This window comes from Carya illinoinensis, chromosome 13 (assembly GCF_018687715.1).
Source record: "Carya illinoinensis cultivar Pawnee chromosome 13, C.illinoinensisPawnee_v1, whole genome shotgun sequence".
NCBI classification, from domain to species: domain Eukaryota; kingdom Viridiplantae; phylum Streptophyta; class Magnoliopsida; order Fagales; family Juglandaceae; genus Carya; species Carya illinoinensis.
In genome coordinates this window covers 33,955,137-33,970,738 of record NC_056764.1, presented here as the reverse complement: position 1 = coordinate 33,970,738, position 15,602 = coordinate 33,955,137, and the positions used below count along the sequence as shown (strand labels likewise).

The 15,602-nt window shown below is 36.5% G+C and overlaps 1 long non-coding RNA gene and 1 pseudogene across 1 annotated transcript; both read left to right on the top strand.

Moving 5' to 3' along the window:
- Nucleotides 1-315: 315 nt before the first annotated feature.
- On the top strand, nt 316-11,874 carry LOC122292282 (annotated as a pseudogene).
- Nucleotides 4,230-6,039, top strand: LOC122292289. Its single transcript, XR_006236896.1, has 2 exons — nt 4,230-4,580; nt 4,732-6,039. It is a non-coding gene; the product is annotated as an uncharacterized LOC122292289 (long non-coding RNA).
- Nucleotides 11,875-15,602: the final 3,728 nt, after the last annotated feature.

Here is a 15,602-nt window from a genome sequence, read left to right as displayed (position 1 = left end):
GTAATCAGTTTTTCATTTATATGGATGGTTTGATCATACGGATGATAGAATTTGAAAAATATAAATAATTTAAGGCGGAATAAATTAGAATTTCTGATAATTTTGAATTTTAAGGAATAAAAAGATAATAATTTTTAGATGAAGAGTATAGTAAACACCAAATAGTCAAATAAAAAAGTCAAATGAAAAGGCCACCCAAACGGAAGGAAAAGAGCATAAGGCCCAAATGTTCTGGCCCAACAAGTGGCAAATAGCCCGTTAAAATGTGGATGCAAGAGGTTCAAAGCTCAACACAAAGGAGCAAGAGTCTAGTGACATTGGTGGTTTATTTATTTATTTATTTATTTTTAAGAGGGACTCGAGGGAGGCTGTCCATTGGTCTTCCATGGCTGCCAAGGTGGTGGCTACTAATAGACCTAGAGGCCATAGTCATGCTCCCAGTGCTCACTCGTAGTTCTAAACATTCAGCAACGGACCTCCGCCCCCACATGACAATCACCCCCACATTCGGCTCTAAGTGCCACCGATCCTTGGTCCTTAGATCGTCAATCCTCTCCAGGCTTCTCCTTTTAGCTCCCACCATCGTCTAGCGCAGACTTCGCACCCCCTACGACACCTCCGCCCCACTCAACCCTTCCTGTCTATCCCACCACCGCGATCCCCCACCAATTCTCTTTCCCTCTATGGCCTCTGCCATAGAGGGAAAGAGAATTGGTGAGACTCAATCTACTTCCTCCGCATCACCCACTGGGGCTACGAGTACGAGCAGTCCTATGCCTTCCTCCCTCTCCTCCCCCTCACAATTTCCTTCCTCTCTTGCACGGGTTTGTGATGTTCATTTCCTTCATTTTACTTCGACTTCTTTTCCCCTTCAATTCCAAAGATAATGATCTTATTTTATCATCATTTTAAAAAAATAAGCTTTTTTTTTTTTTTCTTTCAGTATTTGCGCCATTGGTACCTTTAATCGGATATAGAGCGATGCTAGGGCTGTCTGGCTATGTGATCAATAACGTCACGTTTGTCTTCGCGGCAATAAACTTTTACAAGTGAGTTTAATTTACTTACATTTTTTTCTTTGAAAGCATTTCTTCTTCTTCTTTTTCCTCGTATGAGAATTTCATTTTTTTGTCATATGAATTGTAGTTCAAATTATTCAGTCTGATTTTTCTGTATATAGGTTGATGTATAATTCATTGGATTATTAGGATATACAATTGCTTAGACTCAAATTAAGTACTCTACCCGTGAAAGTCTACTATGTAAAAATACTATAAAACAGATTTGATGAAAGGCCAGAATAATTACTCTGATTGTATTGATCTCTATATAAAGAAGTTTACAGATAATGTTTGTTACAAGAGTTATCTATTTACATGATAAGCTATATGTGTAAGATAAATACAATCTAAAATCTGTTAAGATAAAGATAACAAAGCAAAACAAAATCTGAAGGTAAGCTTCTAATTATAATCTAATTTTGGAGTTATCTTAACAGCCCCTCTCAAACTCATGGGAAGTGGGGTGATCATGAGTTTGTCTCTCAGAAACAGGAATTGAGCTTACGTTAGTCCTTTAGTAAAGATGTCTGCACATTGATCAGATGTGGAGATGTACTGGGGCTCAATATCCTTATGCAGAATTTTCTCTCTAATAAAATGATAGTCGATTTCTATATGTTTTGTTCTTGCATGAAAGATGGGATTGGAAGCAAGTGAAATAGCTCCTAAGTTGTCACACCAGAGCACTGGTGGAGAAGAGAGTGGTAGCTGAAGCTCTTTGAATAGCATTCTTAACCAATATAATTCTACTGTGACAATGGCCATTGAATGATATTCTGACTCAATACTTGATCTAGAGACAACTGGTTGCTTCTTAGACTGCCAAGTGATCAAGCAATTGCCAAGAAAAACCCCAAAACCACTTGTAGACCTTCGGTCAATAGGATCCCCAGCCCAATATGAATCACAATGGGCTTGGAGAGTTAAAGAACCAGGAGTAAACCAAAGGCCATGATCTATTGTCCCTTTCAAGTATTTGAGAACTCTTTTGGCTGCATTGAAATAAGCTGTTGTGGGGCAGTGCAGAAATTGGCAGAGTTGATTCACAGTAAAGGCAATGTCAGGCCTAGTAAGTGTGCAATATTGTAATGACCCTACAATATGTCTGTAAAGAGAGATATCCTCAAGGGGATCACCATCAAACTTTGTCAAACGTTTGCCTGAGGTACAAGGTGCTGAATAAGGTTTGGCTCCAACCATGCCAACCCGATGGAGAAGGTCTACAATGTACTTGGATTGATTGAGGTGAAGACCTTGATCAATCCTATGTACATGTATACCTAAGAAGTATGAGAGGTTCCCAAGATCTTTCAACTTGAATTCAACCTGCAATTGCTGAATAAGCTGATTAATATGAGTCAAATGGGTGCCTGTGACAATAATGTCATCGACATAAACCAGTACAAATAAATGAATTGGTGGTTTGTGCAACATGAAGAGAGAGGTGTCCACCAGAGAAGCTGTGAACCCGAGAGCTAGCAAGGCTTGAGACAAACTGTAACATACGAACCTAGAATTTAGGTTAAGTCAGTTAGAAATTATTTAGTTATGTTATGATTATATTTATTCTTTTTATTAATTACTTATTTATTAAATTATCTCTATGGTAAGATTTTAAGTAATTAGATTTCTACGACACGTTTTCTAGAAAGATTAGTAACGTCTAGTGCCTCGTATAGGTCACGAGCTACGACGTGAGATTTCTGAAGCAGCGCTAAGAGGTAAATAGTATGTTCATATAAATGTACACGTAATGTAAATATTATAATTGGGTATGATAATATGATATGGTTTTGATGGTTATCTACTTTGCGCTAAGAGCCAAGTCAAGGTTGGATTGCTTTCACGAACTTCTATGAATTATGATGATTTACATGAAAGTAAGCCTATATATGTTATGCTTTTATGGATTGTTGATTGATGGATTGAATGTTACAAAAATCACATGGAAATCATGATATGATCATATAATAATTTAAGATAGGTATTCTATGAATTAAAATAGCCAGATCATGCATGCTTCATTCATGTAGTACTTAGACCATATATGCCATGTATTGTTCATGCAATAACTTAAGTCAAGCATGCCATGTAATAAATAGCCTAATCATGTATGACATGTTCATTAGTTCTCAGATCATGCATGCCATGAAATGTCATAAAATGATTAAATCATGTTAGGCCATGTCATGCTATACTATACCATGTACAAGAATATATCATGTTATGCCATGCCATGTACAAGAATATGCCATGCTAGAAAAGTCTAAGAAGTCCAAGAAAATTATCATGCATCAAGAAAGATAAACATTTTAAGGTAACACGGATCCAAGCGTGTTTACCACAGTTATGCTAAGACGGTACTCAAGCGTGGTTACCACAAGTTAAGTGAAACACGGACTCAAGCGTGTTTCACTCCATGTCATGCAAGTTAAGTGAACATGGACCCAAGAATGTTTCACTTCATGTCAAACAAGATAAGTGAAACACGGACTCAAGCGTGTTTCACTCCATGTCAAGCAAGATAAGTGAAACACGGACTCAAGCGTGTTTCACTCCATGTCAAGCAAGATAAGTGAAACACGGACCCAAGCGTGTTTCACTCCACGTCAAGCAGGATAAGTGAAATACGGACTCAAGCGTATTTCACTTCATGTTATGCAAGTTAAGTGAAACACGGACTCAAGCGTGTTTCACTACATGACAAGTTATGTGGTGCCATGGACTCAAGCGTGGTTCACCATGAAATAAGTACAATTCAAGATAAACAAGTTACTCATGCATTCACGCTTCATGTTTGCCATGATTATGAATGTTTCCACCCATGTTAATCCATGAATGTTATATGAAAGTTATGATAAGGCTTTAAAAACAAAATTTATGCTAAGCTAGATAGTATTTTACGGTATGATGTATTATTTACTGAGTATTCGACTCATTTTTGTTGTTTGTCTTTTTGTTTTCTTCTATGTTGATTGCCACAGATGGTGATTATGATGATGCAGAGCTGGATGGCCAGGAGTAGATTTAGTATAAGGACTTAGAGATGAATAAGTGTCTTTTACACAAGGATTAAGTTTCTTTTATGTCATTTCAATAACTAGTCTTGTTTAAGACTAGCTCATGTTTTGCTTTATTTAGTCTTAAGTTTCAAGACTATTTATATCATTTCAATTAAGTTTCTTTTAATAAATGAGGTCTTTCAGAGTAATGAGTCTCTTTACCGGGCATTTTATCATGTTTGTTAGTAACGTCTCTATCCTACGGGAACGGGGTGTTACACAAACTGTGAAACTAGGCTCTTGGAGCCTATTTGAGGCCATAAAGGGCTTTGTGAAGTCTACACACATAATTTGGATAATGGGAGTCTACAAAACCTTTTGGTTGTTCCATGTATACTTCCTCAGAAAGTTGTCCATGCAAGAAGGCATTTGAAACATCCAGTTGTTTAAGTGGCCACTTGAACTGAAAAGCTACTGCCAAGAGAAGTCTTATAGTTGCTAGCTTGATAACAGGGCTGTAAGTTTCTATAAAATCAATACCATCTCTGTGCTCAAATCCTTTGGCAACTAGCCTTGCCTTGTACATGTCGATGGTCCCATCCGGTTTACTTTTTAGTTTATAAACCCATTTGTTGCTAATGATATTTCTGTTGGGTGGTCTTGGACAGAGAGACCAAGTTTTGTTTCCCAGCAAGGCATTGAATTCACTCTCCATAGCAGCCATCCAAAGGGAATTTGAAGAAGCCTGAAGGAAGGTAGTGGGCTCACTAGGTAATGAAACTGCAATAAGGGCTTTTAATGGGTGCTTGGCTGAATAATATAATTGAAAATCTGAAAAGTCTTTGGGTTTGAGATTGCCAGTTTGGGACCTAGTGATTATACGAGATGATGGTTGTTCAGGAGGTTGGACTTGGCTTAGAGAGGTGGTATTTGTGGATGGTAGAGTTTTTAATGTAGGCTGAGATTGTTGACCAAGTAGTTCAGGAAGTGTATTGATCTGTGAAGTGCTCTCTGGTGAATTACTTGAAGAAGGCATATGTATTGCATGAGAATTTTGAGAAGAAATGCTATCATTTATAGTAACACCAGAACAATCAACAATAGAATGATCAATATGAATTTGGGAGTCATTAACAAGAAATATACTTGGAGGAGGATGGTTACTGACAGAAGATCCAGAAATGGTCTTGTCCAGTGAAGGAAATAGAAGTTCATCAAATATCACATGTCTTGAGATGAATATCTTTTAGGAGATTGGATCAAGGCATCTGTAACCTTTGTGACTGGAGCTGTAGCCAAGGAAAATGCATTGCTTGCTGCGAAATTCAAGTTTATGCTTGGTATATGACCTAAGATAGGGGTAACATGCACAACCAAAGGCTCTTAAGTGAGTGTAATCAACTCTAAGGTTAAACAATTTGGTATATGGGATTGAGAACTGAATGGATGAAGAGGGTAATCTGTTTACTAGATACACAACAGTTTGACAGGCTTCAAGCTAGTAACTTGTAGGAAGTTTGGATTGATCTAAGAGAGTGAGACTTGTTTCTATGATGTGTCTATGTTTTCTCTCGGCAATGCCATTTTGCTGAGGTGTATGTGAACATGAGATTTTATAATGAATTCCATGAGAAGACAGAAACTTGATGAGATAAGTATTCCCCTCCTCCATCAGTTTGAAGTTGGTGAATCTTAATGGAAAGTTGGTTCTCAATGAGACATTTAAACTTAGCAAAACAAATAAAGGGGTCTGATTTCAATTTAAAAGGAAACAACCATGTATAGCTAGAGTAGTCATCCACAAACACAACATAATACTTGAATCCATTTATTGACATGATTGGTGAGGTCCAGATATCACTATGAACTAACTCTAAAGGTGAGTTGGTTACATGAGTTGACATTGGAAAGGGCAGATGCCTACTTTTGCTCATTTGGCAAGAATTACATAAGGTGGATTCTTTATTGGTTCGGGACACAGGTAAATGATGTGATGTGGTTATTCTCTGGAAAAGTTGATCACGAGGATGGCCTAGTCTTTTATGCCAAATTGCTGAGGTAGTTCGAGCTCCAACAAAGGCTACATGGCTTCTCTCTTTATTCATGAAGACTTACTACTTCAACTTCACTGGATAAAGACCATTCTCACTGGGTCCCTGCAGTAGGATTTTCCCTGTTACATTGTCCTTGACAAGAAAATAAGTATATGTTAGTTTAAACCAACAGTCATTATCATGACAGAATTTTTGTATGGAAAGTAGGTTGGTTGAAGCATTTGGGCAATGAAGAATATTTTTCAGATGAAGCAAGGAGTTTCTGGTTTTAAAAGAAGAGGTGCCTGTATGAGTTATGTTGAGTCCACTACCATTTCCAATAGCAACTTGATCATTTCCTTTGTAAGGCTGCTGCATGGTGAGATTCTCCAATGAAGCTGAGATATGACTATTAGCTCCACCGTCAGCCATCCATTCTTCCTCCTCTTGAATTGCCTTGGTTTGGGCAACCATTGCAACTAATTCCGTAGGTGGATGTCTGCCTTGAAAGGTATAATCCATTCGATGAAAACAATCTAAAGCTTGGTGACCATTCCTGCCACAGATTTGACAAGGGGATCGATTAGATGATTTCTGGTTTGTATAAGTGGGAGTGCTTTTACCTTGATTTGAATGACCCCCAGTATGATAATTCCTTTTGAATGCCTTTTGTGCACTAGAGTTCCTAAAGGAAGTGCCCTGATTTTCATCAGATTTCTTCTTCTGAGTTGAGGGCCTTTGAGTATAAAAGGCAATAGAGTTGCTGTTGTCTGAGCCTGCAGCTTGGTGTTCCAAGAGTTGTTCATAACTGAGCAATTCTGATTGAAATTCCTCAATAGATAAAGATCTATCTTGTGTGGCAAATGAGATAGTAGTGATAAGATGAGTATATTGTGGGTTAAGGCCTCCCACAATATAGGAGATGAGATCATCATCTTCTACTGGCTTTCCAACTAGAGCCAGTTGATCAGCACGTGTCTTGGCTGCATGAAGAAAATCAGAGCAGCTCTTGTTACCTTGTCATAGGTTTTGCAGCTGGCGACGTAGATGATTAATCTGAGACCTTGAGGGTGAGGCAAACCTGTTGGCCAGTGCAGTCCACACCTGATGTGAGTTGTTGAGACCATAGATAGTATATATCACTTTCTAAGAAAGTGTGGAGATAATCCAGCTCGGTATATATTGATCCTTTCACTCCCAGGTTATGTATGCAGGGTTAACAGTTGGATCCTTTTAATCTGAGGTTGATAGTATGTAGTTTTTTGGGACAAGGTTTTGAGCCATCTACAATGCTCAAGAAATCATTGGTGCGCAAGATGGGAAGAAATTGATAGACCCATATCATATAGTTATTGTCATCAAGTTTGGTGGAAACAAGATGAGCAATATTTGGAATTGAAAAGGAGTTTGCAGAAGCAGTTGATGATTCGGCCATGGATGGGTGGTGTGAACCTAGGGGCTCTGATACCATGTAAAAATACTATAAAACAGATTTGATGAAAGGCCAGAATAATTACTCTGATTGTATTGATCTCTATATAAAGAAGTTTACAGATAATGTTTGTTACAAGAGTTATCTATTTACACGATAAGCTATATGAGTAAGATAAATACAATCTACAATCTGTTAAGATAAAGATAACAAAGCAAAACAAAAACTGAAGATAAGCTTCTAATCATAATCTGATTCTGGAGTTATCTTAACATACCACATGCATGGTTTCTTCACATTTATATCTGTTTTTTTCCCTCCTCTAATTGCGTGTTGTTTTTCTCGTTCTCTTTGCACTCTTACAGGCTTTCAGTTATTATTTTGAAGGATTCTGACTCCGCATTGTGGGCTTCCATCTTGTTTTGCTTCAATCCAGCATCGGTATTTTATTTGGCGATGTAATGTTCTGGCCCATTCTATTGAAGTCGATGTTTGAAATAAATGATGAATCTAAGTGTAGTTGTTATTCTTTCTCCGTTATGACAGATATTCAGAGAGTCTGTATGCCCTGTTTTCTATTGGAGGGATATACCACCTGGTCACAGGTGGAAATAGTATTGCTGTTCTTCTGCTTGCTCTCTCTACTTGTGCCAGGTCGAACGGAGTGCTTAACGCGGGCTATTTTTGTTTTCAGACGCTACATCAAGCTTATGAGGCTCTGTATTTGTCAAAAAACATGCTTATGTGAGATACCGTGTTGTTTCTCTGACATATTTTCTGTTTATGGTTGAGGCTATTGTTTCTTTTTGTGGAGTAAGATACTGGCTCAAGCAACCGAATTTTTTGAATCGGTCTCCTACAAAACAAGTTTACATGATCGACTGTTCTAGTCTTGACATATGCATATAATCATTTTACATTTACCGACTAAGGTCTAAAGAAAACTTATAAAACTATTTGTTCATGCATCTCAATAGACTCTTTTGGCTCTATCACAATGGAAAGAGTAGTTCTTGTCAGCCAAAAGCATCCACCATTTTAGACCAAGAAATCAATTGATCAAAGGTTATTTGGTTTATTCTTTTATGTTTATCAAGAAAGTAGTACAGTCTGAGATCATTGATTTGAAATTACTCCCTTTTTTGTGCAAGGCTATGTTCAGTTTTTTCATTGATGCAGACGGCAAGATGGTGATTTTGGTAATTCTTATTTCTATTCCAGTTGGCGGTACAGGTCCTTATTTCTGGTGTTTTGCACTGCATATGTATTTTCACTCCATTTATTGCGTTTCAAGCATATGGATACTACAATATATGTCTAGGACATTCCTTAGATGAAATGAGGCCCTGGTGCAAAGCAAGACTACCTCTTCTGTACAACTATATTCAAAGTCATTATTGGCATGCCCATCTTTTTTTCTATTGTTGATGGGTTTTCACCTTGCTAATTGCCTCATTGCGTTTTATGCAGCTGTAATGCTTGAAACTCTTTTACCTATCATGCAGATAGATGGGTGATAGATTTAAAATTTTCCTTTTGCTTGTTGAGACTTGCTTTACAGAAATATCTCGAAATGAATGCTTGTTTCACTGGGAGCATCATCAATTCTTTCATATCTGTTCTGAGCCTCATAAAATTTATTGCCTTCTCTAGCTTTCAGGAAAAAAAAAAAAAAAAAAAAAGAAAAAAAGAAAAAAGAAAAAAAATGGTTATTTTTTTAAGTCCATGTAACTTGCAGCAGTGAACTACGTCTCTATGCATATTTAAATTCTCTTTCTGTTATTTCACGTAATATTATTATTATTTAAATAATAAAACACAAACAAGACGTTTATATATATAAATATTATACACACTGATGGTTTCTTTTGATGCCAGGGGGGTAGGATTCTTGAGATATTTTCAGCTGAAACAGTTGCCAAACTTCTTACTTGCGTCTCCTATATTGTCTTTGGCACTTTGTTCTATTGTCTATTATGCAAAGTCAAGGCCTGAAATTTTTTTCTCACTGGGCTTTCTAGCTTCTGTTGAGGAAAAGAATTCTTCAGCTGTGCTTCTTTCTCTGGAGACGGTTCAAAGATCAAGTATTGCCCGCTTTCCAGGTAAACCTTCTTCTAAGATTCAAGGTATTACTAAAAAAATTGTGTTTCTTGACACTGATTGACTTATCCTTTCACTGTAGGGAATATATCATACATCAAATCATGAATAGTTAAAGTCACTGTCTAGATAACCAGTGGACCTGTCTTTAGACATTTGTTTTGGTCTCTTTTTATAGAGTGCCCAGAAGCGTACTCATATTTTTTTCATTTTTAGTGTTCGGCTCATTCTAATGTCTTCTACCTTATACTGTGGCCCACACTTTCATGCGTATGCTTGCGGTGTGTAATTGGGCACATGAGCTAACTATATTCTTTAGAGGTGTGATCCTTCATTTTTCATTATGATGAACAACATTTACAGCCAATGATTGATTACAACAGGGCATCACAATCTCAGACAGAGGAAGCATATGACTAGAGGGGATCCTGTTGCTCTCCCACTGGAAAATGATTCATTAGCAAAGCTGGGATACTTGACTGTCTCTTGTCTCCCATTTATTCTGCAATTGGCATTTATGGCAGCCACGGCATTTTTTGTCATGCATGTGCAGGTTAGACTCATTCATCTGTTAACTTCAATTATACTTTTCTTTGATCTGTTGAAGATTATACCGTTTATAAATCGGCCTTACTAATTTATTTTGCACTGGTTGCTTTCTCGTGTTGGTTCAACTTAGTTTTGAGCATGTAAAGGGTATGCTTGCTGATAATCATAGGGAGGTCCGCGGGGGTTATGTCTACAGCTTCATAGGTTTGGAACTGACTACATAACCCATGCAGAGTTTCATGATTTCATCTCCTTGCTCGCAAGAAAGTTGACCTGCTATATGTGGTTGTCTATTGGGTGCCCAATAGAGGTGCACAGAACCTTGATTGATTTATGCTCCCCTAATAGAATAACAAAAGAGAATGAACAAAAACACCTGAGTTCTACATAATTGAGCACCATTTTGCAAATATATATCCCACTTATAACTCAAGAAAACATTGCAAATAAATGTCTCTTTTTATTTCTTTATTTCTGTGAAGCACAAGATGCTTTCAAATAAACTTGCATTTATTTGTTTATAGTTTGTGAAGCATGGAGTATTCCCAAATAAACTTCAAACTTGCCTATCCAAAAAAAACTGAAACTCTGCAACTGTCTTCCAAGTGCTTCGTAATGCAGGCCTTGGAACTACAATCTTTTAATCGGTGTCTATTATAAAAAAAATAAATAAATAAAAAATAAAAATAAAAATCTTTTAATTGGTGTCTTCGGAAAGAAGCTTAACAATTTCGGTGATGTTACCTTATAATCTTTTGTGAATAACAATCCCATTGTATGGATCCTTTGAAAATGTTGCTAATTTTCAATTAATAAAAACTTGCGTATAACAATCTACTTCTGGACATACACTTGGGGTGCTGCACCCTGGTTCGTCATTAGAAGTAAAAAGTAGTTCTTTGTTTTGCTTCTAGCTGTTTACAAGTATATTTTGAATTAGCTGTTTTCAAGTATATTTTAAATTTGCTGGATTGCCATTATTCAAAGATAGGGTTTTTCTGAAGATTTGGTTTTTGGCAGGTGGCTACAGGCTTTTTGTCTGCCAGCCCTCCCCTATATTGGTTTGCCTCAAAGCTAATGGTACAACGTAAGAGATGGGCATATCTGATTTGGGCATACTCTGCAGCCTACATACTTCTTGGCAGTTTGCTATTTTCAAACTTTTACCCTTTCACATGATAAGGTCGGTAGTGGCCCTCTTACCTAAGAGCTGGTCTAAATGCACGTGGATTTGCATCATTTACCTCTATGTTACTTCATGCAATCCGATGATCAAGGGCTAGGCTCTGTATCTCTTAATTTATTTAGATTTTTTCTTCTTTTTTTTTTTTAAAAAAAAAAGGGGGTTAGGCTTTGTCAAGAGTTCCTTCTTTTACATCTCTCCCTTACAATGATTATTACTGCTCAGCTGTCAGCTCGTTCTGTAACCAGGTGGTCCTAATTAAGAACTTCATCAGATAACAAGAAGGAAGATGATGATAATATTTAGGATTTGTATGAAGATAAGGGAGATTTCCCCTATTAACAACTGCATTCAGCGTGTCCTAAATTTAGAAAACTCTTAACCGTTTCATCAATGCAAGAAGCTCTTGGTCCATGTAAATGGCATTAAGTGAATCCTGTAGGTTGACAGAATGCATTATCCATTTATCCCTTTTGTATTATTGTCTATGTATGAAGATTTTCATTCTTGCGTCCATCTGAAGGCACTCTATGTTAGGTACGTATCTATCAGATTATATATATATATATATATATATTTATATATTTATATAGGAGGGTTACCAATGTCAGGAATAAGGAGGGAGACTTCTTACGGAAAACAAGACTTTCTTTTCTGTTTATCGACAGAAAGTTAGAAGGTGAGTAAGTCCTATATATATATTTGAAAAAATGTTATGGTTCATGAAGCAGCGAGAGATAATATATATCTGCATGAAAGGCAGGAGGTTTAATTTAATTGCTATGAAAACTTGTCTCCCAGACTCAAGTGTCTCCTAAAAGTTGGTTTCTATAGAGGGCCCTTGAATTAGCTTTTATAGTATAAAGGAAAATATGTTAGATAATTTTTGGTAAACTTATCAAACCGTTTTGAATGATTTTTATTTTTATTTTCAAGAAAATCGATTAATATGGTAGGAATAGCTCGTGTACCAATGACTCATATGGGGAACCTGGGGGGTGGTCAGTCAAAAACTAGATCTCGGAATCAGTTTTTACCGAATGTTTAGAATGACCTTTAATTTGCATTCATCTTGTTCAATTACTTCACACAGACATGGCATATATGTAGAGCATCAGTGACAAACAAAGATTTAGATCCTTTAAAACTTTTCATTTCAAGTCTATTTGTGACAAAGAAAGATTTTAATCCTATGAACATGTTTATTAAAGTTTGGAGCTTAGCAAATTTTCTCAAAGCATAACATCGTATAACAGCAAGAAACTTCAAAACATAATAATATAAAGAATAGAATAAACACGCAAAGTGGAAGTAACTGGTGTATGAAAAGGGTATTTTTTTGAAAAATAAAAGAATATCCCATCCACCTGGAGCCAGCTAGATAGAAGGCAATAACAGTACAGCCAGAATACGACATCAAACCTCCTGCTGCTCACCGCTACCTTCCTCTTGCTCCATTGAGACGTTGCCATTAACAATTGGAGAGCTTGATTATGCTTCAAGATTGTTTGGGATATTGAAATATTAATAGATTGAATCATATAAATTGAATAATATGGTAGATATACCATTGAGTAATTCAATATATGGATCAAGTAATATATTTATGGTAAATAAAGATAAAATAGCTCATCCAAAGGCAGGGAAGATGATCAATACTAGATAAATACACGCGAGAACACCAGAGATATAGCAAATAAGCCCAGCGACATTGCGGTAGATAGCATTTGGAATGGGACCAAATAATTTCATCAATGCTAGGAAGTGAACACATATAACTCTAATGAAAAAATACATGATTATTTGATGTGTCTCAAATGGAGAGGAGCATAAGTTATGATACCGTACATGAAGAAAGTTCACCAAAACTTAAATGAGAATTTAGATGGTGTCTAGGAATCGGATGGATAGACCGGAGAATCTTCCAGTTGGCTGATCTTGATCATTATAAACCAAAACAAGATTAATATTACCTCCTTAATTAGTAGTTTCCACCCTAATCACCTACATAAGCATTAAATCTTCCAAAAACCTTTCTCCATTGTTCAATGCTTATGAAAGATTTATGGCATAAATTATATTAATTGAAGCACAAATAAATTGAAAAAACCGTTGGTGAAAAAAGGGAAAAGTAAAAGCAAAGTAGTTATGGGAAATGATTAATTTGGTAAAACTCAGTATGTACTTACCCCTGTTGATCAGGCCGGTTGTCGAAGCTCATGTTTCCATCCATTTTCGCTAGTTGTGGTTTGTTTCTCCGTCGCAACGTCTGAAATGAGGGAGGTATCTCTACTCTCTACTGTTGTTATGCTCCTCCGCCACCTCCACTCCCTTGCTTTAGTTTTCTCTCAAATTTATGTCTATCTATAATATACACACACACGCTACACACACATCATTACCATTTTCAAGCATCTTCTCTCTCTCTCTCTCTCTCTCTCTCTCTCTCTCTCTCTCTCTCTCTCTCTCTCTCTCTCTCTCTCTCTCTCTCTCCAGGTCAGCTAAGGAAGGTTAGGTCAGGTTATGCCTTTTTGAAAATGGGTGCTTGATTTAACATTTCTGATCAATTTCCAGGATATCCTACCCTAGAGAGGTAAACTTCTCCTCAATGCCCAAATATTCAAACTAAAAATAAATAAACAGTAAAAACGTAGACAGATTTAAAATAAAGTGATTAAATAAAAAAATATGCCCTTGATAAGGTGACAGATATGTACATAAAGAAGAGAAGAGCTTACGTCACATCGGAGAGCACTTTCCACCATGAGGCTAGGAGGCAACGGCATCACGGCTCACAGTATAAAGAAAATTTGGATATACAATTAAGTTGAAATGAAATGAGATATTTTATATAGTAATAAAATTTTTAAGTTAAGATAAGATGAGATAATTTTTAATTTTTGAGATTTAAATAAGCCGAATTGTCTACTGTTTATGCATTGTTTATATATTGTTCATGTTAGATTATACTGTTTATATACTGTTCATATCAGATTTTCATTATTGAGAGATGTTTTTAAAATTTAAAGATGAAATATAATATATTTAGATGGAAAAAATTAGTATACGGTATAGGGCTGTGCAAATCTCCAATTATTCCAATTCCATCCGAGCTCCGCTTCAATTTCGACTCCGACGAAGTCGGAGTGTTCGGAAATTAGAACTACGGAGTAGTTCTGAAAATATTTTCGGAGTTCAGAGTCAGAGTCAGAGTTCAAAGTTATTCCGAATTCCGAACTCTGATAAATATACTTAATATACTTAATGTTACAATATATGTAAAGGATGTTTCATTGGCCTAATGGTCATTACTGATTTTATTAAACTCCATTACTGGAGTTCGAGCCCCCCAATGACTAGGTGAACAAATGATTTTTTAGAATAAAATCAATAAAGTATAACTATGATTTTTTAGAATAAAATCAATAAAGTAAAACTATTGTCCGTGAACAAATATAGTCTAAAATTAATAAAATATTAAAAAGTAAAACCCATGAGTAGTCCTGACTCCCCCCACGTGAATTTTGGTAGCTTTTTGAACAAATGTTCCCCAACCCTCTCTCATTTCTCTGTTTTATGCAGTGCCATTTTTGGAGTTTGGAAGCTTTTTGAAAACAATTATTCCACACATAACAGACCCACGATTAATTCTCTCTCTCATTTCTGCGTCTTTGTGTAGTGCCCATTCTCTCTATTTTTCTCAGTTCTACGTCTTAGTTGATTTCTCTAGTTTGTGCAGCGTCCATTCTTTGGAGTTTGGAAGCTTTTTTAAAACAATTTTTCCACAGATGACAGACCCACGATTAATTCTTTCTCATTTCTGAGTTTCTGCATCTTTGTGCAGTGTCCATTCTCTCTATTTTTCTCAATCTCTCCCTGTGCAGGAGCCATGTCCGACGCACTATTTGAAGATTTCAAGTTGAAGTCCTAGCCCAAGCTCCGATCGGTGTTCCGATTAGCATTCCGAACTCCGACCTTCATTCGGAGTCGGAGCTAAATTTTGCTTCCGACTCCAGTGAGGCTAATAAAGTGAGAAACTGTCCAAAACACAATAGGAAAAAAGTCGTGCAAATATATTTTGGTGATTTACACATTAACAGCTAACCATTATGTTAACAGCATAAAATATGGGGCCACTAATACATTCTTCCATATGGATTTGTTTTGGGTTTTGAGTGGCGGGGTGCAAATTAGGGTCACAAGAAGATTCTGCCACTAAAGGCTTCAATTGCTTAAAACTAA